This window comes from Saimiri boliviensis, chromosome 6 (assembly GCF_048565385.1).
Source record: "Saimiri boliviensis isolate mSaiBol1 chromosome 6, mSaiBol1.pri, whole genome shotgun sequence".
NCBI lineage: Eukaryota > Metazoa > Chordata > Mammalia > Primates > Cebidae > Saimiri > Saimiri boliviensis.
In genome coordinates, this window is record NC_133454.1 from 48,833,492 (window position 1) to 48,857,061 (window position 23,570).

Genomic DNA, 23,570 nt, shown 5'->3' on the forward strand with positions numbered 1-23,570 from the left:
ATAGACGCTTAGGGATGGGGATTTCCTGCAGCAAGCCCCATTCCCTGAGAACCTTTGGGGTTGGCTGGGAAGCTGTGGTGTAATAAAAAGCAGGTGAGAGAGCAAAGGATGCTATGAGGACAGGAAGTGAAGTGGTAAACTACAGGGTTTGAGGGCATAGAACAAAAAGATGTAGCCAAGGAGATCCCAGAAAGGATGACACTGGATGGCTCCGTAACATAAAAGAGCGAGTGTGGGGGCAGTGAGGAGGGAGAGGAACCGGAAGGATTGAAAATGATCATTAGAGGGTTGTATACTAGAATTTCAATTTTTAAAAAGAGAACAGCTTGGCTGGGCATGGTGGCTCACACTGTAATCCCATCACTTTGGGAGGCCAAGGTGGGCAGATCATTTGAGATCAAGAGTTCAAGACCAGCCTGGCCAACATAGCCAAACCCCGTCTCTACTAAAAATACAGAAGTAGGCTGGGGGTGGTGGTGGGTACCTGTAATCCCAGCTACTTGGGAGGCTGTGACAGGAGAATCATTTGAACCCGGGAGGTGGCGGCTGTAGTGAGCTGAGATCATGCCACTACACTCTAGCCTGGGTGACAGAGTGAGACTCCATCTCAAAACAACAAACAAACAAGTCTTAGAATGCCTCCTAGATAAGGAGTTGCTAAGGTAGAATACAAGTGATAGCCATAGGAAATTGAGGAGCTTCAAGGCTGCTCCTGCACCCTCCTCCCACACTAATGAACTGAAACTTCTGTCTGCAAAGGCCCGGTGGTCTTTAGTTGCCCAATTATATGTCCTATTCTTCATTCTCCAAATTTTTGACTTCTCTTGGCGTCCTTTCCTGGTGACCACCTCCTTCATGCTCTCTGCTCCTTGGGTGCCTGGCATATGTACTCTTGGTTCTCTCCTTTCCACTCCTCTACTCTCCTCCCCTCAGCCCTCAGCTTGCTGATAAGAGACATTCTCTGACGACTCCTCTGTCTACACATTCAGGATCAGAGTCACACCATGGCCAAGATGTGCATGAAAGATTGGTGGAGGCACAGAGGAGGCGAGCAGACCAGTTACAACACTGATTCTGGAGTTTGAGAAAATGACACACCAGCCTGAAATTGGAAAGTGGCTCTGGCAAAGGGAACAGCGACGGATGTGGAACATATTTTAGTTTATAATGAAAGTCAGCAGGACTCGATAACTGGGAGAAATAAGTATATGGAGAAATGAAAACAGAAGGACAAAAGATGACTGAAATGTTGAGACTTACTAAGAGGAAGACACTAACAGAAGGAGAGAACTTGAGAGGACAGAGGCTTGGGAGTGAGGATCGAGGGAGATATTGGGCTCTCTGTGGAGCATGTTGAGTTTCAGGTGGTAGCAGCCCATTCAGATAAGATGTACAAAACATAGATGGACATTAAAATGGTGCCCAAAAGACAGAGAGGTGAGTAATAGAAATACATATTGGGGGTTAATGACCCTAGGTTAGTTGTGTGAATGATACACTGTAGTAGAGGAGCCTAATGCCAACTGAGAACAAGTAGGAAGAGATGACAGGAGGGTCAAGCAGAGAACCCTGGAGACAGCTCTATTAAAAGGGTGGCGTGAGAAAGGCCCTCAGAAATATAGATTTGTCATGAAGTGGGCAGGAAGCAAGTAGAGATAGTGAAAAGAAAAGAGAAAGCAATAATCTTGAGGTCTAGGGAAGACTTTGTAGAAAGATTAGAATTTCTGTGGCTCCGTAGAAGGAGAAAATAAGGAAGACAGAGAATGCAAGTAAAGAGCTACTTGTTGGATTAAGCTGTAATCAAGGAAGACCACAGCCCTGTGCCCTTATTCCTCTGAGACGGCAGAGAATGAGGTATATATGGGCAAAGAAAGAAATGTTGAGATGGAGAAAGATGGCAGGCTGGTGGTCTTCAACATTCTTCTTAAAGGAGAAGGTAGGGATCTCCCCGTGGAAGGCTTGGAGTAGATGCTTTAGGGACTGGAAAAGGCACTAGTTAGACCTGAAGGTGATAGCCCGGGAAGAAACTGGGTGATTGATTGTCCTGTATTGCCCAGTACAGTCATGGTTTACACATGTCATTCCAGCATAGTTATTTTAATTATACCTCTTGTCACTCAGTTGGGAATATATATTGCAAGGTCATCCTAGAGAGAAGCAATGAAGACTTAAAGACAGGAGATGATTCCCTAAGCAGAAAAATAAACAAAAAACACACAAAGTAAGACCTCCTGGCATGTTCTGCTTAGAAAGCTGAGGCATACAGCATGTCATTTGCACTGCTGGGTCCAACAGAGAAATGGGTGGCTCAGAAGACTAGAGAGAGTACCTAGGGCATTTGAAATTTAGTTCATTAGAACCTCACTGCTGAACAGATACCCACACTGAATTGGAAAATGTTCAAAGTTTATTTTCACACCAAACAAACCAAATAACACCTTTTTGTTGTGTTGGTTCTATTTGGAGCAGTTGCCAGTGCAATCTTCCGTCCTCTTTTTTCCTATTTTCTTAGTACATAATACACTTACTAGTCAGACAATGGTATTATGTTGTTTGGAAGTCAGACCTTTTTTTAAATCACCATCTAGATCATTAGCTCTAAGTATTTTTGGTTCAGGCTCCTCTATACTCCTAAAAATTACTGAGGACCCCAAAGATCTTTTAGTCATATTGACTCTCTGAATCGATGATTATAATTATGGAAAAACGGAAAAAATTAAATATTTATTAACTCACTTAAAATAGCAGTAATAAATGTTATCACAAATAATATGTTTTATGAAAAAAAATACATTTTTCAAAACAAAAAAAATCGAGGCACTTTTTCATTTTTGCAAATCATTTTAATATCTGCCTCAATAAAGACAACTGAGTCTCATATCTTCTTCTGCATTCAATCTGTTGAATACCCTTCAACGGAAATGTATGAAGAAAATCCAGCCTCACACAGATATGCAAGGAGGAGTGTTTTGGTAGACTTCAAAGATAATTGTGGGTATTCTTTAATACTATACCAAAATTTGACAAGCAGAAATTTATTAAAAGTTGGTTGCACGTGGAATCTGTAATCATCTATTGGTCATTTAGAAAATACTGGTTCACTGAATTATTCAGTGTTGACAATAATAATATATATAATATTTTTAAATTATATACATTGGTATCACCACAATTTCATCAGACAAATCTTTAAGTATTGGAAAATTGTTAAGCTCACGTTGGTAGATACAGAGTTTCCAAGAAGCAATATTTTGCTTGAAAGCTTGAATTTTATTGTTAGCCACAAATACGACCAAGTTCTTTCCTTAAAATGACAGGCTTACTTCATTCATTTTTGGGAAAATGTCTTCCAGAGGCCCAAGTCTGGATAACTTTGTCTGTCAGTAGTTATTTCACAAAAAAATGCAGATTCGTGAAAAACGTGGCTAATGGACCTCACAACGCAGTTATAAAATTTTTTCCCCCTGAAGACTATTGTAATTCAGTGCACAGCAGAAGTGCCCTGTTCTCCCTTCCCCTTTGGTCACACAGAATTTTAAGCTGTGTATGTTCTCATGACTGCTCCCACCTTTCTCTTCTTCTCTCCCCTTGTCTCTCCATCTTTGTTACAACCATAGTAAGGCAATCCTTGTGCATTGCATATTGTCCTGGTTGCTTTTTAAAACTATCTCCTTAAGTTGTTGGTTTTGCAAGCCAAATTATAGATCACCAAGGGGCACAACTTGGATATATTATTCCTTCTTATTAATTAATGTGTTTTGCCAAGATGTATAGTACACATGCAGTACATAGTTGTCCAGTGAACATTGGATGAATGAAGTGGGTGAGAGCCTCTCTTATTTATTCGGTTAGGTTGGGTTAGGAGGGCATATTTTTGCTCAATTGAATTATTAAGACAAACATCATCACCCAAAACAGTAGACATCTTAATAGCTGTGTTTATCTAAAACATCAAGTTTTGTATTTCAGGCATGGTTCGTTAATAATAAATAACAACACACTATGTCTAACAATAGTTATCTCTAGAGACCAATGCTACCAAGTGAAACGTGAAACTCAGCATCTTCTTTGATGCAAGATGGGGTTTTTTTGGATACAGTATAGACCCTTTTAGAGTGATATATTTAATCTTTCTGAATTACATACCTGATGCCTGTGAGAGTTCCACAAGATTGTCTAATATAATCAATAGTTTGTTGCAGCTTATTTGTAAAAGGTAAAAAGATGATTTAAAAAATTTACATTCATCAAGTTTCTCAAATTTGATAGTCAGAAATATTGCAGTTTATAATTAGGAGAAACAATCTGTGTTTTATGTATTTAAATGTTATATATTTCTTAAATGAGATATTTATGTATTCTAATAATTTACTTTTTTGTGTATAAGCGTCTGTTAGAAATAAAATAATAGTAGATACTTAGGCAATATCCAGAATTGCAGAAATGTTTACAGGGCAAGTAAGTCTCCATTTTCAATTCACCCACCTCCCTCAGAACTTCTGCTCTGAGAATTCACTGCATATCTGGGTGAAACTTACTAGATGTTGTGAAGAAAATAGAGAAGTCTGTGGTGTGGCCTTTCAGACTTTTTCTGCATATGTAAACATGTATTAGAAAGAGAATTGTTTAAATGCATTTTAAAAGTGAAAATCTAGTTGCTGCTTCTAGCAATCTAATTTGTAAAATATTGCTTAAAGACCCCCTGGCAGAAGTCAGTTCATTACTGTACGTATTCATTACTCAATATTCATTATTGTATGTAGTTCCTTCCTTCCCAGTGTGCCTGAAACTAGGTTTCACGTGTGTCTGCTAACATCATGTAGACAGAACTATGAGTGCCCCACACCTGGAGCGACTGTGGCCAGCAAGAAGGCTGGTTTGCAGCTGATGTTATTCCTATCAGCGCCTGAGGTCACACATAGGGCAGGCCCCGCTGAGCTTCCTAAGGCAGCCTTTGAACACCAAGCTTAGGAACGCAGCCTTGGACAATCTCTCACCACATTGGAGTTGACAGCATGAATGCAATCATGGAGCTAAATGGTGTTTCAGAGAATGAGATTGTACCTCCTCTTTAGTTCTGCTTCACTCCAGGTTACCAACTGCCCCAGTTTCCATGGGACTGTTCCAAAAGCAAGGAAGTCGGAGGGCCCCTTTTATGTTGCCCAATTTTCCTGGCACTGGTACAAAATCCCAAATCATGCATGATGGGAGTGAATTGGAACTGCAGAGTATTGCAGGGATTATGAAAGAATCAGACACAACCCATGTTATTGATCTTCAATGCAGAGAAACTCCAGAGCATTTCTTCCCCTGAACTAATTTTACTTTTTGCCAATACGAAGCCTGAAACCCACTTGGCATTCAGCACTTTTGCGTTGGAAACTGCCTGTGTTATTGTGCCAGTGGTTGCCCTAGGTGTTCATCATGAGCACTTAAAATGATTGCTTTTGCAGTTGCAGATGGCTGTACCAGTTCCAAACAAAGAGGGTCACTGAGGGCTCTGCTTATAGAGTGCAGTTTCTGGAAAGAAATCACCACAGATTGTACAATGAAGCCCAAGCTTGCTGGACTCCGCTAGCCCAGGGAATTTTTACAAGGTTAAGTCAGCCATAAATTCTGTCTGGGCCTTGTCTGTTCCCTGATAGTTCCTCTAGGGCTTTTTTGAGAGTTTAAATTAAACTGTATCTTCTTGTCCATTGAGATGCACAACTCCCACTCCCTATGGATGTGTTTGTGCAAGCTCTGTCACAGGAATACGTGGGAAGTTGGGCTCTGTCTTCAGTACAATCTCACAGAGAAGAGAGTTGAGGGACAACAATACTGAATTACACATGATCGTGATCTACACAGACCATCCGTTTTAGAAAAAAAAAAAAAAATGAAAATCTCTGCTGCCAAGGAGAAAAGAGAGTAGGAAATCAAAATAGCCCCCCCAAGAGATGATTACTTTCATTTTATAAAATGAAAATTATAAACTACAGGGAGTTTCTTTGTAGATTTTTTTTTAAATCTTATTTCAGAATGTTTTACTTCTTGCTTCAGAATGTTTCATTCTGCCCCTTACATCTACTTAATATTCTTAAATTGGTGCATATCAGACCTTGGACTTAGAATTCTTTTTTTTTTCCTTGTTATTGCCAAATCCTGTGCCAACAAAAGAATTCCAGGTGTTCATAAGAAGCTGCTGCCGTGTATTCTTCCTGTCGAATATGCAATTACTGAGTTATCAAAAATACATGGGCTCCCTTATCTTGATACTGTTCTCATCTTTGGACAGTTTATTCCTGAGACTAATCAATCTTGTAATCAGGTTAGAGCTCTTATAAAAAATATTTAGTGCCTTTATCATAGATAAACACACATGAAATCCCTCTGCCTGTTGAGTGTGGTCAGTATGTCATGCCAGCAAAGAAAGTCACCATGTTTCCTGTTAAGCATGAGGATGTAGTAAAAGAAACTCTTGTTGATTTGGCTCCCCATCCGCCCCGCTTGCCCATCATTCAGCAGGACCTGGAGCATGTAGGTTTCCAGTGGCTTGCCGCAGAACTGAGAGAGAAGAGAAGGTGGAGAAGCACTATGGTTGGGTTCCGTAGAGTAGGCTGGGCTTCTGCAGAGCCTTCTATGCCAGGGAGCAGCTGGTCATTTTTGTCCATCCCCTCAACTGATTTTTTTTTTCCCCTGAAACCTTGGCTTGGATAACTTCCTGCAAGCAACGTGAAGTCTTACGTATGTGCCAGGTGAACTGCTGTTCGAGATATTTTCAGAATTCAAAGGTGTTATGCTAGGAAGTCAGGATCATTTCAGGAAAAAAAAAAAAAAAGCAACAAGCAATTATGGGGTTTTATTTCTGTACAATCTGTAATTTTGAGTTGTTGTTCCTCGGGGGGAGGAGCAGCCTGAGATGGTTATGGTGTGTTATGGGGCAATTGCTACAGGAACAAGGCCAGGGGCCTACTGTAATTTAGCCTTTGCACACAGAGCTAAAAATATCAAGACATGATATTATAGCAACCCCTTTGTCTTTCTGGTTTCCAGTCATTGGAAGCATATTCTTTGTCTGTCTTGTCATTTATTTGTTACAAAAATGAAAAACTAATCTGGCTTAGGCTTGAGTAGCGTTAGGAGCAGGGGCCCGTGCATAATGAAGCCGCCCTTGCTGCCTGCTAACATAGAAGCCAGGAGACCAGGGCGCCTGCTGTTATCTTAGAGATTGTTTTTGCAGCGCTTGCTTCTGGCCTAATAACTACTACTGGAGATGAAAATGGAAAAATCCATTTTTATTTTCTAAATTACATGGAAAGCCAGCCCATGATGTCACTCTTCTAGAACAAATAACGGCAAAAGAAAAAAATTGTTTTAATGGCTTTGTGAGATAAATATGAATTGCTGTGGAGGGATAGCAGTGATGTGATGGAAAAAGAAAAAATGAATGTGGGACTCTAAATGTTTGTCTCCACCAGGAATGTTATTGGATTCTGCCCTGTTTGTTCTTCCTTTGTTGTTACAGTCACGGGGCATGTTCTCAGCCGGCAGAGCGCAAGACAGGCAGTGGAGACTCGATCTCATTAATGATTCAACACGCCACCCTAGTGGCCACCCGAGCACACAGTCCACATGGGAACTCGAAATGGACGTACAGTTCATTGCTTTGGCTCTCTGGGACAGAGGCTCTCAGCTTGGGTTGCCTGGGAAAATCACCTGTACCCTTTACAGTTACTAATGCCCTCCCCATGCCCACACACACCCTAGTCATAGGTAGGGCGCAGACAGGTCTTTTTCAAGCTCCCCGTGCAGCCAGGGTGAAGAACGACTGTCTTGGAAGAAAGCAAGTTTTGGAGAATCCTAGTGCAGCCTCATTCAGCAACCTCAAACCCTGCTGACCTTATTCTGCTGAAGAGACCATGTCTTCTTGTCCTCCCAAACAAAGACAGAGAAGACCTTTGGGGATTGGAGTCAGGGTTGTAATTTTCTTACTCTGTGGCATATCTTTTTCTGTCTGTAAAATAAATACCACAAAAGTGCTGAAAAAGTCGGAAAAAAAAAAAACACTCATGCCGCTGTTTTGCATCAGCATTGGCTCAGCAGCCGGGTCAGCCAGGCAGATTTAATGCCTTTGTTGTAATGAGATCCTTTTTCTTCACCCAGGGGAACAGGATGTCACAGTTTTGACCTCTGTGGTTTTGGCTACTGAATTGGTCCTCAAAGCCAGAGAGTTCAGAGCTGGGTCTGAGGTTCTGAGGTTCTTCTCCTGGGAATTGTCAAGGGTGTCATGGAAAGTAATTTGTCAGGGAAGAGGCATCTCTCTGGTGAGTGGTGATACTCTAAAAAGAAGGAATGTGTCCAGCCTTGTCCCAGAGAGGCCAGTAGGGAGTGCCCTTTGCTGTCTGTCAAGAGGGAAAACTATATGTTGATGAGTGTTCTACTTGTTGGACAAGAAATGAACATCTAGAATGGAGTTGAGGAAACGTTTTGCTCAGACCTGGCTAAGACTGAAGGAAGGAAGTGTCAGGGTTCAGTTGCCCTAAAGTCATTTGTCCAGACACAGTGCCAAGTGCTGGGAGTGCCAGGCTGTGCAAATCAGAGCTGGCCTCAATACGCTAGATGTGATGCAGTCAAGGGAAGAAGACAGTGAGTGAGCAAGTGTTGGGGAGGAATTTCACAAGGGAGGTGCAGGGTTCCAGGAGAAGAGACAACTGTAGGACCCTCCCCACTGGCATGTTCCTAGATGGCCACTGAATTGGATTGCCAAGCTACCCCGTTATCTCTCAAGGTTGGATGAAGCACTCCTCCCTCCCCATAGGCAGATATCATTGCAGGTAGACCAGACACCTCTGGGTACGTGCTCTGCAGTCTGTACTTAGCACTGTACTCTGAACTAAGAGGACTGCGTGGTAAGAAACACAAACTGACTGTTTTCTCCTACAATACCCAGGCTCACTCTCAAGACTTGACTTCTGACATGAAATGTTGGGGTAGGGGCATTCCCACATACCAAGCAATTCTCCGGTGCACATCAACAAGGTGTCCTCTAATTTAATTCATTTCTGACACTGTCTACCTGGAGTCAGAGTGAGATCCCACAGGCTAAGGGCTCAGTCCCACGAGACTGTCTCACTTCACATTTCGGTGGCAGTCCCAGGTCATGACCTTTGCTTCTAACCCCCCCAGACATTAATCAGAGTTGCACAACCCCCTCCTTTGGTTCCATGTTTTTCTATGATGGCTTGCAGAACTCAGGGAAACACGAATTTACATTACTGGTTTACGATGAAGAATAAGGATATTACAGAGGATACAGATGAACAACCAGATGAAAAGTTTCCCAGGGCAAGATGTGCGAGAAGAGGTGCGGAGCTTCCATACCTTCTCTGGGTGCACCATCCTCCCAGAACCTTTGCCTGGTCAGCAGCCCAGAAACCCTCTGAACCTGGCACTTTAGGGTTTTTTATGGAGGCTTCATCACATAGGCAAGATCCATTATAAACTCAGTCTCTAATCCCTCTGCCCTTCTCAAAGGGTGTAGAGCTGGGCTGAATGCTCCAACCTTCTAATCATGATTTGGTCTTCCTGGTGACCAAGCCCAGCCAGGAGCCCCCCAAAAGTCAACTAATTAGAACAGAAGAGTCTCCCGTCCAGGAAATTCTAAAGAGTAGGAGCTGTGTGTCAGCAACAGGGGTCAAAGATCAAATTTATGTTTCTAATTTTGACACAGTATCACAGGGACCCACTGTCTGCTCATTGGCAGCAAGCACCCAGCATGACAGGGGAAACGTGTCTGCGGAGAGAACAGAAGCTAGACAAAGGCGGCTGTGAAATAGCCTGCAGCATTGTGGAACCTGCCTTTCCATCACTCAGGACCCTCCGCAAGGTGGAAAGTGACTTAGAAAGAAAAGGACATTTAAGCAAAACCACCTCTGTCCACTTAGGTGGATTTGGGAGAGGCATTGGCCTTTGAAAGGATACACCTGTTCAAAAAGATAATTTCTAAAGCGCCATTAGAGCTAAGATCCAGAATCTCAGCTGTGGTCTCTGGGCTCCGAGTAGACTCACTCAGTCTGTTTTGATTCAGCCTCAGGTCTTCTGCTTGTCTTACAAGCAGAGAATGGGAAGTACTAAGAACTTCCACTTCTCAGATTAAGTCAGGACCTGTAGTTCATTTTAAAAGCAGGTTTGAGATTTGCAGCTTAAATCTTTGAGACATCTGGTCATAGCTGGGGTCTTTGTAGCCTTTGCCTCCCCTCACTCGACGGGACCATTATGAGAGTGGTTTTCTGCACCCTTAAGGGCCTATCATCCGCCCCTGAGAGAAGAAACCTCAGGTTTCTCTGGTTGGGGAAGGCCGTCGTTGTCTGGACTCCTCTTTGGTAGCCCAGCTCCAGTGTGGAGAAGACTACAATTGGCTCTCTTGGCTTCTCACCTATTCCGCTGTTTCTCTTGCTCCTAAGTAGCAAAACTGACTGATTTCTTTCCACACCTGTTTATATTTCCCTCCTTCTCCCTGGAAAAGGTGACAATGATCAGAAAAATAGCAAAAAGGCAGCAGCAGGAAGACAGAGGAGGGGCACAGGGCTGGATCTCAGCCATGGTCCTAATGCCCTGCAGCACAGTTGCTAGGGGCAAGATCTGTGAAAGGAATTTGCAGATGACGGTCCCTGAAAATCTTAGTAAGGCACAGTAATAAAGAACCCACCAATGGGTGCTACCTGCCTTCTCGTCAGTGAGCCAGCCAGAGGCACTGCTGTATCATTACAAATCCAGTGGAATAGCTATATGACCTTGGGCAAGTCATTTTCCCCTTTCTCAGCCTCAGTTTCCTCACCTGTAAAATAGTTGCATTTTGCTTAAAGCACAGATTGTTTTAAGACTGACGTGATATGAATATGACAGGACATAGCAAAATACAAGGAATAATAAAATATTGGTGGGAGATGTTATTATGCCTATACCTTGCTAAGTGATGATAAGAAATAATGACTTTGTTAGATCATGAGGGAGCCTTTCAGATACTCAGTTCACGACAGAAAACTTGTCATAGAAGGAAATCCAGAGCTCTCTGTCAGGCAAGTATTGGGCATCATTGGAACGTCAGGCGTCATTGGGATGCAAAAAGGAAAAAGAGAACCAGCTGGCTCTATTCTGGCTAGTGTATATCAACGTCACAATGCATATTTCTACATAGCCAAAAAAATGAAATCCAAAAATATTTTAAGCACTTTTTAGTAATCACAAATTCAGCTGGATTAGGTCAAATTTCAGATTTAAAACTAACTTCTTATAGAATCACTCACTTGTTCACCCCTTCGGTAAGTCAGCAAAAATTTGATTTCTGGCTCTTTGGAATTTGGTGTAATGAATTTTCCCTTGCATTTAAAGAGAGATGCTGTATTGATAAACATGTTGATGAACACATAGGACATGCCACTCTCACTACACTGACTACGAAGTATGCAGTCTGGATCCTTCCATAATCAGAGGAGCTGTCAAGCAACACAGATCTGCCAGTATAAAGAATCCAAAACCAGGAAGCTTTTAGTGTTCACCACTGGCCTTGAATTTGCTTCATTTCTGGAAAAAGTCTCAAATGTCCTTTGTATGTTGATATATCTTTCTAAGCTTCATCACTCCCATTCTTGGAAAAAATACCATTGTTTCTAAATGGTTTACCAGCAGTGTTATAGAGCCCTACAGTCTGGGGTGCCATGAGGGAACCACCTCCCAGAATCTGCTGCCCAAAGCGTCATTATGTGGTATTGACTTGGATCACCCACAGGGGCTCAGGCCACTTCTCCACAGGCCTTCCTGTGAAGATGGGCACCATTTACTAAAGGGGCAGCTGGCCACTGTTTCTGAATGGCAAAATGTTTTGTTTTGTTTTGTTTTTTAATTTAAAAAAATCACCAAACTCTGAATTAGCATTCAAGCATTCAGCAGTCACTCAAAAGCTTCAATTCCAAACTTTGCATGTGGGCCTATTGGGGTGGAGTTAGTGGCATGCAGAAGTCTGCAGGAAGCTCCCTGTGGGGAGAAGTCAGGTCCTACTCCAGGCTGGAGCTCGTGTTCTGTGCATTCTCATCATGTGGTTCATATAACTCAGCTCAAAATGTGTTCAGGCACTTAATTCCTGGCACTTTGCCAGGTTGATGAGCAGACTTTTCTAGAATGGAAAACTGTGACCAGTTTGCTGTGACTTCATGAATAGCACAAGACATGGGATGTGTATCTTTGTTGTTTTTGTCTAACAGTTTGGTTTTCTCTTCTCTCTCCAAAAAAGTTGATCCACATCTTCACGTACCTGTCCTATAACTTCTTTGGAAACTATATGAATTATAGGGGGTGACTGGATTCTGAAGCCAGAATTTCAGAGTACACATTTTTCTACATCTAAAAGGAATTGGAATTGAATTCCAAATTGCATTTAGAATTGACTCAAACAAGGTAATGCCTCTTCTGGGTTAGGCTGGATAATTGAGTTAATTCAGATCCATTTGAAGGATGGTCCTTCAAAAATGTTGCCTTGTGGAAAGATGCTATATGCACAATGCATCATCTGTCTGGATTCTGAGAACTGAAATCTTATGGTCTCAGTCTTGTTTGAACTTGGTGTCTTGTTTTTTTGTTTGTTTGTTTGTTTGTGCTTTTGTTTTTGCCCAACTCACTTTTACTGCTTTTGTAAACATTGGTTTGGAATTCCAGCTCACAACTGTTAACTCCAAGGGGGATGATGGATGGTCGCTGTCTGGTCATGACAGCCTCCCTACTAGCTTGCACAGTCGTGACTAGTTCGGTTCTCAAGTTCAACACGTTTCTATGTAACATGCCTTATGAAAAAAGAAGGGCAGCGTGCGTCCTCCAAGATCGGTTTACACCCTGCATCACTTCAGCATGTGTCATTGTAGTTTGTTGCAGTGTTGATATCCATTACCTGGTAATTAATGTACTTTCTTCCACTTCCGTTTCAGATGTGTTATTAACTTCTCAGATCTGTCCTGCTGCTCTTGGTTTTAATCTGTACACAGTAGGAAGAAATTCTCTTTCTTACCAAAAATTGCAGAGCAATTTGATCCAGTTTCTTTTGTTGAAATGCTGAGTTAATTATATTTAACCACGGATGATAGTAAAGTTGCACTAACAGCATTTTTTAATCAATGGGAAATGTTTAGCTTGTGCGGGGTGGGGGAGCTGGGAATCCAGATGTGGGGGAGGCCAGGCAACCACTTCTACAGAAAAACGTTAACTGTGTGATTAAGCATAAGCTTTCTAATGGGGTTCTTACAGGACTAAAGAGGCCTTTATTGCATGAACATGGAGGCAGGATGTAAATGTGCTTGTGTGCCTATTAAAGAGGAGAAAGAAGATCCTCTCTTCCTCTCCCCCTCTCTTTCTATGTGTGTGTGTGTGTGTGTTTGTGTGTGTGTGTGTGTGTGTCTGTGTCTGTGTGTCTGTGTGTGTCTTTGTTTTCTGCACATCTCCAGGTTGCTTTGTAGAAGTAACAACCAGCTTGGGAACCCAGGACAAGATTGACCTAGCTAATAGCAACCATATCCCAAATACAGAAACATGGGACAATTGTTTATGTGGTTTAATGGGCAGCTAGACAGACCTGTTTGCCCACGTTATGATGCTAGATCATTTCAACTTACCTTTATTTGTAGAACAATTAGGGTTGAACTCTCCCCAGTGTGAAATCAGTACTGCCGATTGGCTCCACATTAATAATGCAGAGGGAAAAGATGTTTGCTTAGAAAAAGCTAGAACATAAACTGTGATTTGCCTTCTTCTGACCCTGTGGCAGCTCCTTAAAAATAGGGTTTGAGCTGTACCTCACATAGGGGAAGAGATAATACACATTTTCACTTGTCATCAATTCCTTGATTTGTGTTTACACTCTTGGGTGTAAGATGACAGTTGGTTCTATGAAGACATTGGTCCTGGTAATCTTGCATTGCTTTTTCAAAGTTGAATAGGAGATTTTTTTTTTTTTTTTTTTTTTTTTTTTTGAGACAGAGTCTTGCTCTGTCACCCAGGCTGGAGTGCAGTGGTGCGATCTTGACTCACTGCAATCTCAGCCTCCTGGGTTCAAGCGATTCTCCTGCCTCAGCCTCCCGAATAGCTGGGATGACAGGCACCTACCACATGCTCGGCTAATTTTTGTACTTTGAGTAAAGACAGGGTTTTGTCCTGTTGGTCAGGCTGGTCTCAAACTCCTGATCTCAAGTGATCCACCTGCCTTGGCCTCCCAAAATTGGAAGATATTTTTTATAGCTGTGTTTCATCTGTTTGATTGGTTCTTTCTTTCAAGAGACACGAAAGAACACATCCAGAACCTTTTTGATCTCCAAGCATCTTCATTTTCATGTGTCTCAATTCCTATACCTCTTTTGTAGATCAAAGCTACCTTTTCTTACAAATTATATTTATATTTCTGTGCTGCTTTTCAATTCATTTGAGCATTGCCAGATTATTGAGAATTCATAGCAGCCTGAAACTAGGGAAGGCAGATTGCTAGCATTGTCCTTTCATGGAAGAGCAAGCTGAGATCAGAGGACATGCCCAGAGCTCCATGGCTAATAAAGGAAGAGGGTTCCAGGCCTCATACCAGATCCACAGACCCCAAACCTCGACCTCTTCCCAGTAGGGCTCACAGAAGTTTGCTCTTGATTTGATTTTTGGCAAACAATGTCTTCCCACCATTAAAATTCTACCCACTCTTAAAATAGGATCGCTGTCTTTTGGTCATAGCTATTTTTTTTTTTCTGTAAAGGCAGTGTGCATTGAAAGTGACGAGGACCTGACAGTGAGCGAAAAAGCAAGGGAAAATGGAAATGCACTGGCTAGATGTTAAAAAGGTACAAAAAATGCAGGCTTATGTCCTCACTATTTGAAAAGATATCCAAAAGTCAAAAGGCTATGGAGAATCATGTTGAGGCATTGGTCTTTGGGAGGGAAGGGAGGAAAATAAAGGAATAATAGAGTGATTTTTTGTTGTTGTTGTGTCTTGCTTTGTCTTTTCATCTCCGGTCTGCTTGTTTGGGTTTCATTTTTATGTCACCCTGGCCTGGTTGGTTATTAAACAGAAGGCCTAAGAAAACTAAGGGCAAAAAGAAGGTGTTTCTCTTTCATACTATATGGAATAGACATTGGGGGTCATGAATCAGAGCACTCTTGGATGGAAAATGAAAATCATTAATCTTGTATTCCAACACCACTAAAAGCTAATTGTATTAAAATAATTATTTATGCTGTAAGGGCCCAGCAATCTGAGCTGATGTTGGTGTTGCATTGTATTTGTGTTCAGAAAATCTGCAGCAGTATAAATAAAAGTAAAATACAGTGACTTGATTTTCAGGGGCCTTTCTTTCTGTGGGAAGTGCAGGGTTCAAGAGGGAGCAGGAAAGAGACAGGGCAAGTGAATTAATGAATTCCGCTTGCCTCTGTGTGCCATAGGCTGTGACCTTATTTATTCACGTTATCTCATGTAATCTCCACTACAAAACTCTAGGGTAGATGTTATTACCTTCATTTTACAAAGAAAGAAACAAATGTTCAGAGATGTTAAACAATTTGTGCCAAGGCATACAGCTCTCAGCTCTTAAGTAAGTGTCAGAGCCAGAATTTGAACCCAGATCTCTCCAATCTATTCCCCCATATTGTTTCTCAAAGGATAGTCTGGGGAGGCATGTGATTTAAAATGCTCAGGAAAAGTGATAACTTGGCTGAGTGCGGTGGCTTCTGCCTGTAATCCCAACACGTCGGGAGGCCGAGGCAGGTAGATCACCAAAGGTCAAGAATTCGAGATCAACCTGGCAAACATGGTGAAACCTTTACTCTATTAAAAATATAAAAAATTAGCCGAGCATGGTGGCACACACCTGTAATCCCAGCTACTCGGGAGACTGAGGCAGGCAGAATTTCTTGAACCCCGGAAGCGGAGGTTGCAGTGAGCTGAGATGGCATCACTACCCTCCAGCCTGGGCAACAGAGTGAGACTTTGTCAGAAAGAAAGATGGGGGAGGAAGGGAGGGAAGGAATGAAGGAAGGGAGAGAGGAAGAGAGGGAAGGGAGAGAAGGTAAAGAAGGGAAGGAAAAGAAGGAAGGGAAGGAAGGGAAGGAAGGGAAGGAAGGAAGGAATCATTGCCCTCCCAAAGCTAACAGTGAATTAGATTTTCTGATCACTCACTATCCAACTGGGTAATTCATCACTTTCCTACATGACATGGGTTGAATTGTGTCCTCTCAAAATTCCTATGTTGAAGTCCTAATCCCTAGTACCTCAGAATGTGACCTTACTTGGTAACAGCGTCATTACAGATATAATTAGTTAAGGAGAAGTCATGCTGGAATAGGGTCAGCCCTATTCAGCATGACCAGTGTCCTTCTGAAAAGGGAAAATTTAGAGACAGACACACTTGGAGATCAGAGTTTTGCTACCACAATGCAAGGAACTCCCAGAAAGTAGAAAAGAAGCCTGGGACAGTAGTACCTTCTGAGGGAGCATGACCCTGGGAGCGCTTTGAGCTTGGACTCCAAACCTTCAGAGCTATGAGACAAGGAATTTCTCTTTACCCTACTCAATTTACACCAGTTGCTTCAGCCAGCCCTGGAAAACTAACACAGTACATTTCATCTCTTATTCCCATTAGGTCCGTAGTCTTGTCCCATCAGCCCAGACTGGGTGGTGGTGCTTCTTCCAAGCTGTCTGTTCACATACTTACGGCATATTCCAGGAGCTGCCATCAAAATCACTTTGTCTTGTGTATTGCATGAAGCTCATTTCCCCTGCATTCCAAATGCTGTCCTCACCTGTATTCCCAGCAGTCCCCCTCCCCTCCAACTTATCCTCATTGTGTTCTGGAATTATTATTTTCTGTGCCACAGTGGATTCCATAAGTACTCCTTGGCTGGATGTCAGGATATTATAGCTTGAGGATTGATCTTGGTATGTTCTTTTGTCTGGGTCTTTTATTTTGCCTTATATTGTTTATTCACAGATTTTAGAAGATTGCCCATTTTGTTTAATTATGTTGGAGACAGACTGGCATTTTAGCTGTTACAGTCTGTGGGAGAGGGGTTGATAGCAAAAATTATGTGGAGTTTAAATTGTGCTCAGTAAAGGAAGTGGAAATGAATAAAGCTGTTTTACCATGAAAAGTAGGTATTTTGCCTTGGATCTTAGAATGGGTCTTTTTTTTTTTTTCCTTCTTAGCTGGAAATGTTCTAAGTGCTGCATTGTCTATTTCGTTTGCCTTTTACAAGTCTGACTGTTATAAAAAGGAAATTTGTATCTGTATTTGCAAATTTGAGCCTGGCAGCTGTGTTTTGAAGGCTTAATCTGGGATCGAACTGAGATGCAAATGATGTCGAATAGTTTTTCCCATGATGTTGTCAAGTTTTACTTTTCAAAAATACTGCTTGTGGCAGCTCCAGCCTCCACACAGGGTCTATTGAGTTTTAGGTTTTTAAGTAATAGACCATTTTAAACTGATGTTCACTCAGAAAAAGCAATGGCTTCTGGTTGTACCCTCCCTTCACAATGCCTGCACAACTGCCATGGGGGTGCAGACAGAATCCCTTCTCTGCTCTTATTACATTAGCCATGTTTTTGATTAGTTGAGGGGAAGAAAAAGCCCTCGCAAAACCACAAAGCTTTTTGTCTCTCCTGTCTGTCAAATGTGGCTGATTTAATTTGAATGAAATTTTAATTAGAAAAATTCTGCCAAGATCTAGCCCTGATTTGAATATTTATAGATATGTTAAGAATCTCTGTAAATCTGGGATCTAATTTGAATTACTTCCCTGGACCTCAGCCCTAATGGTACAGTAAGCGACCGGGATGTTCTGCGATAGGGCAGATTACCCACACACTGGGCTAGAATGGTGGTCCGGACAGGGAACAGGTACGTGCGTGGTCTCTGCTGTTTTAATAGCAGCAGTTTATCCAGAGATGTTTTTCAGGGTTGTGAGCACTTCATTATGGGAGTGGAAAATATATGACTAATATTAGTAGCTTACTTGGAACATATGTATTTTAGAGGCTGCAGGGTATGTTGGAAAAACCACAGGGGTTGGGAGAGTCAAAAAAATCTCTGTCCAGGTTCATTCTTACCTAGTTCAAGGCTTGTGCTCTTGGACTTAACCTGCAGAGCTTCAACATTGTTATATCTAGACAGGGAAAATAAGATGTGCGAGTCCCATAGAGAAACCATACCAGCTCCAGGGGTCAGCACAGCAGGGCTGGTGGCCTTCGGCAGCCCATTACTGTGGTTTATGAGTCAGGATGGTGGAGTTGGATTGTTGTTGCTTCTAGCTAGCTCAATGCCGGAGGCCAGTTGTTCTAAATCATCCCTTACCCCTAATGAAAGTGCCTCATGTTAAAAAAAAAATCTCTGTGGCATGTTACCTTTGTCATTGTGTATTTAGCATAAAAGTTTTGTGCACAGTGTGGCAGAATAAAGCCTTTAACTAGACAATGGAGTCGTTATCACAGTCTGCTTTCATCCACGAAGTTAGAAGTGAAAAATCCTAAATTTATGCAAATTTGAATATATATCCCCTCCTGATGATTTACTGGCAATCCTGTTCTTTTTAACAGAACCACAGAATAGACCCTAGTGGGACTTAGTTTCTCTGCAGTGAGTCTGCAGACTGATAGGCCCTCAGCACTTCCTGAGTGATTCCTGAGGTTTCAGCTCTTACTGACATTTCTCTTTCAGAGATAAGACTCCATCTCCCCAACAAACACCAAGTATTTCTAAGCAACCTTAATTTCATTTAGTAATGTTGGTGCAAAAGTGTATAGGCAGTGCAGCAAGTTTCTTTGTATATGGCAAAATAAATTTGTGACGTTTTAATGAAAAAGGAAGAAATCTGCAACAGTAATTTGCTCCAGTAAATATTGTCAGCAGATATAGCTGTGACTCCTGGAATAGGGGTCTTACGTGCACATGAGCATATTTTGCATGTTGGATCCCCGGTTCCTCCTGAGCTAGAGACATGGAATGACCCCACCTGGCTCATCAGACTACTGATGGCTAGTATAGACTTTAACCCCATTGCAAATTTGGGAATGTGAAAATTTCATGTACAGTATGCTCATTATTTTTCCACTTGCAAGTAGCATCAAGAAATCAGGCTTTGTTAGGATTACCCATAAGGTTAAGAAAGAGCAAGGGGTGGTGAAGAGCAGGAAGCCACAGGCAAGATGGCTTAGGGTAGGAGGAATCCCCGCCAAAGCCTCCTCTGTGTACATCCCAGAGGAAACTTTTAGGGAGTACAAGTATTATGTTCAACTTACTCTCACTCCAGGCCCGACAACAACTGTATCTCCATTTTTGGGAAACAGTGCCTTTATATCTGCTGGAGAAGGTTGTGTGTATGTGTGGAATTTATACACCAACTAGGGGCCAAAAGGCTTCCTCCATGGAACTACAAAATAAGACCCCAGAGGTGCTTTGGCAACTTAGGTTGCTGGGTGATGTCATGCCCTTGTGGGAGATCTGTATTTCTTAGATTGACTGAAGCCTTTGAATACTAGCGTTGATGTGTTACGTTAACCATCTGGAGACATTTTATAGTTGTTGTCAAAAGGTTGACTGAGGTCTCTAATGCAACACGAGGAATTGATGGAAGCTTAATAGAGTTTACCAGTTTTGCTGATTTGTGAATGACAGCACCACAATAACCCTTGGCCCAAGAGATGGTGGCTGTGTGTACTGTTTGAATGAAGGTGGCAAGGAATAGAATGTGAGTCGTGCATTTTGTAACAATTTGGAAAGCAGCTGAATTGGGTACATCCACCCTAGTTGGGAAACTTTGCTCTGTTGGTTACATATATGTCATTGATTTATTCACCACTTATTTGCCTGTAGAAAGTCCTCTTGGTTTAGGAGTTTTTCACATCAGCCCCCATTCCTTAATAAGAAATTGTGGTATATTTCAATATACCTTATGTTTATATTTGGTTTTAGATCAAGGCCTAGCCTAAGCTTCTAGAGAATTAGCCTGCATGCCCCTGGGGTATTGCTAGTAAGGCTGTTAGGAAACTGAGAAGTATGAATCTTTGAGCTTTGCTCCTGTTCTTCACATGGAGAAATGGTAAGACATCTTTGTTTTCCTGTTTTTCATACCATTCACCATTGTGGAAAAACATCAATCATATTCCCCGCATATCTGAACATATTTAATGCTGTGTCCCTATATTTATAATTCCAACATATTTATACATATGTATAATTACGCATATATAAAAATATGAGAGAGAGAAAGGAGAAAAAGGCAAAAATAATCAAAAGGGGAATACTACTTAAGTAAATTGAAAGCAATACAGAAGTTGATGAGCAGGTAGAAGAAGAAATGATGATAAGAATGTAGGTGGCAGTTACCCTGATTTGATTATATGAATGTATGAAATCATCACATGTACCCCCAAAATATATATGCATATTATAGATCAATAATAAATAAATAGCATTTTAAAAATAATGTGAGTAGCTGGTATTTTGATACAATATAACGTGTTTTAGGGGAACAGGGTTTAATCATCAGAGACTACTGAGGAGAACAGCAAGCTGGGAATCCAGAGATTAGAGTGTGTTCATTCAGGTCCCTTCATCAACTACATGAACCTCCTGATCTGTGCCAGAAATGGTGCTGGTCCTAGGGATAAACAGAACAAGGACAAGCATGGCTCCTTAGAGGCCAATAGATTTAGGAAAAGTGCTCTGCAACCTTTTAAAAGCCATGGTATCTGGTAAAAATGACTTACGTTACTCTAAAACAAACTCTGCTTTGATTGTGGTGAAGCATTAGTATAAGGAAGAGGTCCCAAGGTCAGAAGGAATGCTAGGTATTCCAGAGCCCATCAAAAATTGTGTCATTGCAGTTGATTGAATTGTTGTATTTTATGAGATTAGGTGAAGGGCCATTTGACTACCATCCAATTTTTAGACATTTTGAAAAACCATCTGGTCTACTCTGAGGTCACATCCCCACCTCAGAGAACACTCACTAGTCTGGGAAGAATAAACACAAAACACTCCATGGTTTTCAAAGGAGGTGTTATTGGTTTTTGAAAAGATTAATTTTCTTTCTTAGTTACATCCTAAGATATGAGACATCTGTAAATACTCTCATTGTTTGTTTTTTTGTGTTTCATTTATGTGTTTTTTTTTTCTCTATGGCCATGATATGGGGCCAAACTTAGCTTAACAAATTCCTAAAAGCAAATACAAGAAATGCTTTCCAAATGTTTCCACTGTACCACAAAAAAAATACACCATTTATTTCCCAGCCTGTTGAGAAAAGCTGGCCCATCAACCTCTTATGAGGACTGCACCTTGATGAAAAATTAACATGCAGAAGGGCACATGAGAGTGATATGCTGCACTGGGTTTACCAGGAATGATAAGCTTGGCTTTGCAAGGTTGGGATTTATAATCCTACTTATCTTACTTCATCTTCTCCAAATTCCAGGAAACTTTCTTGCCTGACAATGTGGCAGGGGTTATCGGCAAGATCACAAAATGTTACCTCAAGCATATCCTAGGATGTGTTTTTTCTGGCTGCCTGTGAGTCACAGATTGCATATTTAAACATACCCCTGGTTAGGATGTTTGCAATGCTGGTGTTGAACACACTTATGCACAGAGTAGACCCCAGTGTAAGCTGCTGCCCACATGAGTGGCTTGAAAGTCATCAGCTCTTCCAGCTTCTATCTTCCCTTATCATTCTAAGATGCTGCTGCTGACCTCCTCCTTTATGTGTGCTGAAATTCCACCAGAAAGCAAGATGGGATATGTTTTTCCCCAAAAGAAACACTGTTAAAAGTCACCTGGGAAAGGGAACATCATGTCCTCACTGCAACCTCTGCCTCCCAGGTTCAAGCAATTCTCCTGCCTCAGCCTCCCGAGTAGCTGAGACTACAGGCACACATCACCACACTCAGCTAATTTTTGTATTTTTAGTAGAGACAGGGTTTCACCCTGTTGGCTAGGATAGTCTCGAACTCCCAACCTCAAGCGATCCACCTGCCTCAGCCTCCCAAAGTGTTGGTATTACAGGCATGAGCAACCGTGCCCAGCTGGGAGCATCGTATCTTTCCTGCAGTTTGTAGCCAAACACTATTCTGTCATGGGCAGGCTCAGATTTCAATAGAGCCTGGAGCAACTGAGGTGGAACTGTCACCCCAGCACTTCATTTCTGCTTTTTCTCTTTTCTCTTTGTCTCTCTTGCTTGTTACCATCATATTCTCCCATAGACTCTCCCTTCACTCCCTCAAAAGGAATGCCTGCAGCGGCAGTGAAAGAGGGATTCACTAGAGGAGAGTGGGTGGGAGGAATGCTATTTTAGAAAGTAACTAAATAAATGGATAGTCAAGCTATAAAAAAAAAAAAAAAAAAAAAAAAAAAAAAAAAAAAACTTTCTTAAAGACTGTGTGGGATTTAACATCCAAGAAACGAACATGAGATAGACCATACAGATGAAAGAAATGCAAATACAGTCCTGATATTACAAATTTCCTTCTTTCTTCTTTGCCCCCTTCTCTGGGTGCCTCCATTTTATAAGAGAAAAATGAAGAAAGAGAGACAAAAAGTGAACCTGAGAGCAGAAGAAAGTCAGGGAGACAGAAAAATGGGGGCCAAATGGGAAAGACATCAGAGAAGAGTAAAATAATTTAGGGCAGGGACACTCTCACATTACACCCCATCCCTAGTGCATTAATGTGTTGACTTAATAAAAGCTCATCTCCCAACACAAGGCCTACCTTTCTGTCCTGAGAGGTGATGTGTATGATGAAACGTGGTGGCACATGCCAACCATCTGGAAGTGTGACAGTGCATCCAGGCTGTTCTCGCCTCATATCCGTGGGACTCTGGCGAAGCTCCTTCATCCGGAGGCCAATTAGCAAACTGTTGAATGATCTGGTTTTTTGCAAGTTTCTGACAAACAGCTTGGTTTCTGGCAGATGCAGGGTAACCAAAGCAAGCCTGCCTGCTGGGGTCAGGAGGAAGAGCTCCGTGAAAAAAGAAAAAGGATGAATTTCTCTTTGAGTTAATGGCATGTAAGCTCCCTGGTTGATGTCAGGACAGAAAATGTTTGCTGGGTTTCTGAAGAGTGAAGAACCCAGGGCTAGAGTTCACAGAGGGATGACACATGGCAGTTTACAGCGTTTGAAGGCCAACCCTTGAAGAGCCCAGGTACCCTAGTCTCATTTGCATCTGCTCACTCACCTGCCGCTAACGCCAGGCTGGGAGAAGCAGGGTCTTGGTGACCCACTTTTGTTTCCAAGCCCAGGACTAGGACTTGAATGTCAGTATTATGCCAGAGCCACTCCACTGGTTTGTGAGAATCAACCATATGCATCTCTTCCTAGCTCTGCATTTGGCCATACCATGTTGGTACCTTCAAATTTCACAGTGGGAAGATTTACACCACAGATATGGGTGAATGCTACAAATCAGGGCTCCCACGACCGCCAAGAGCCTTTTGATAAATATTTACCAGCCTGCCACTGAGCAGGAGGGAGAGATGAAGAAAATGTGCCACATATTTTTTAATTACACATTTGAACTATT

General features: G+C 41.9%; 1 protein-coding gene and 1 long non-coding RNA gene across 20 annotated transcripts in view; both read left to right on the plus strand.

Moving 5' to 3' along the window:
* Positions 1–22,451, plus strand: part of LOC141584833 (uncharacterized) — a 95,675-nt gene extending 73,224 nt beyond the window's left edge. The window contains exon 2 of the long non-coding RNA XR_012518038.1: positions 1–22,451. This exon is cut by the window's left edge and continues 22,065 nt beyond it. This is a non-coding gene — a long non-coding RNA (uncharacterized LOC141584833).
* Positions 1–23,570, plus strand: part of NCAM1 (neural cell adhesion molecule 1) — a 341,199-nt gene that overhangs the window by 225,217 nt on the left and 92,412 nt on the right. The gene's annotated exons all lie outside the window — the stretch shown is intronic.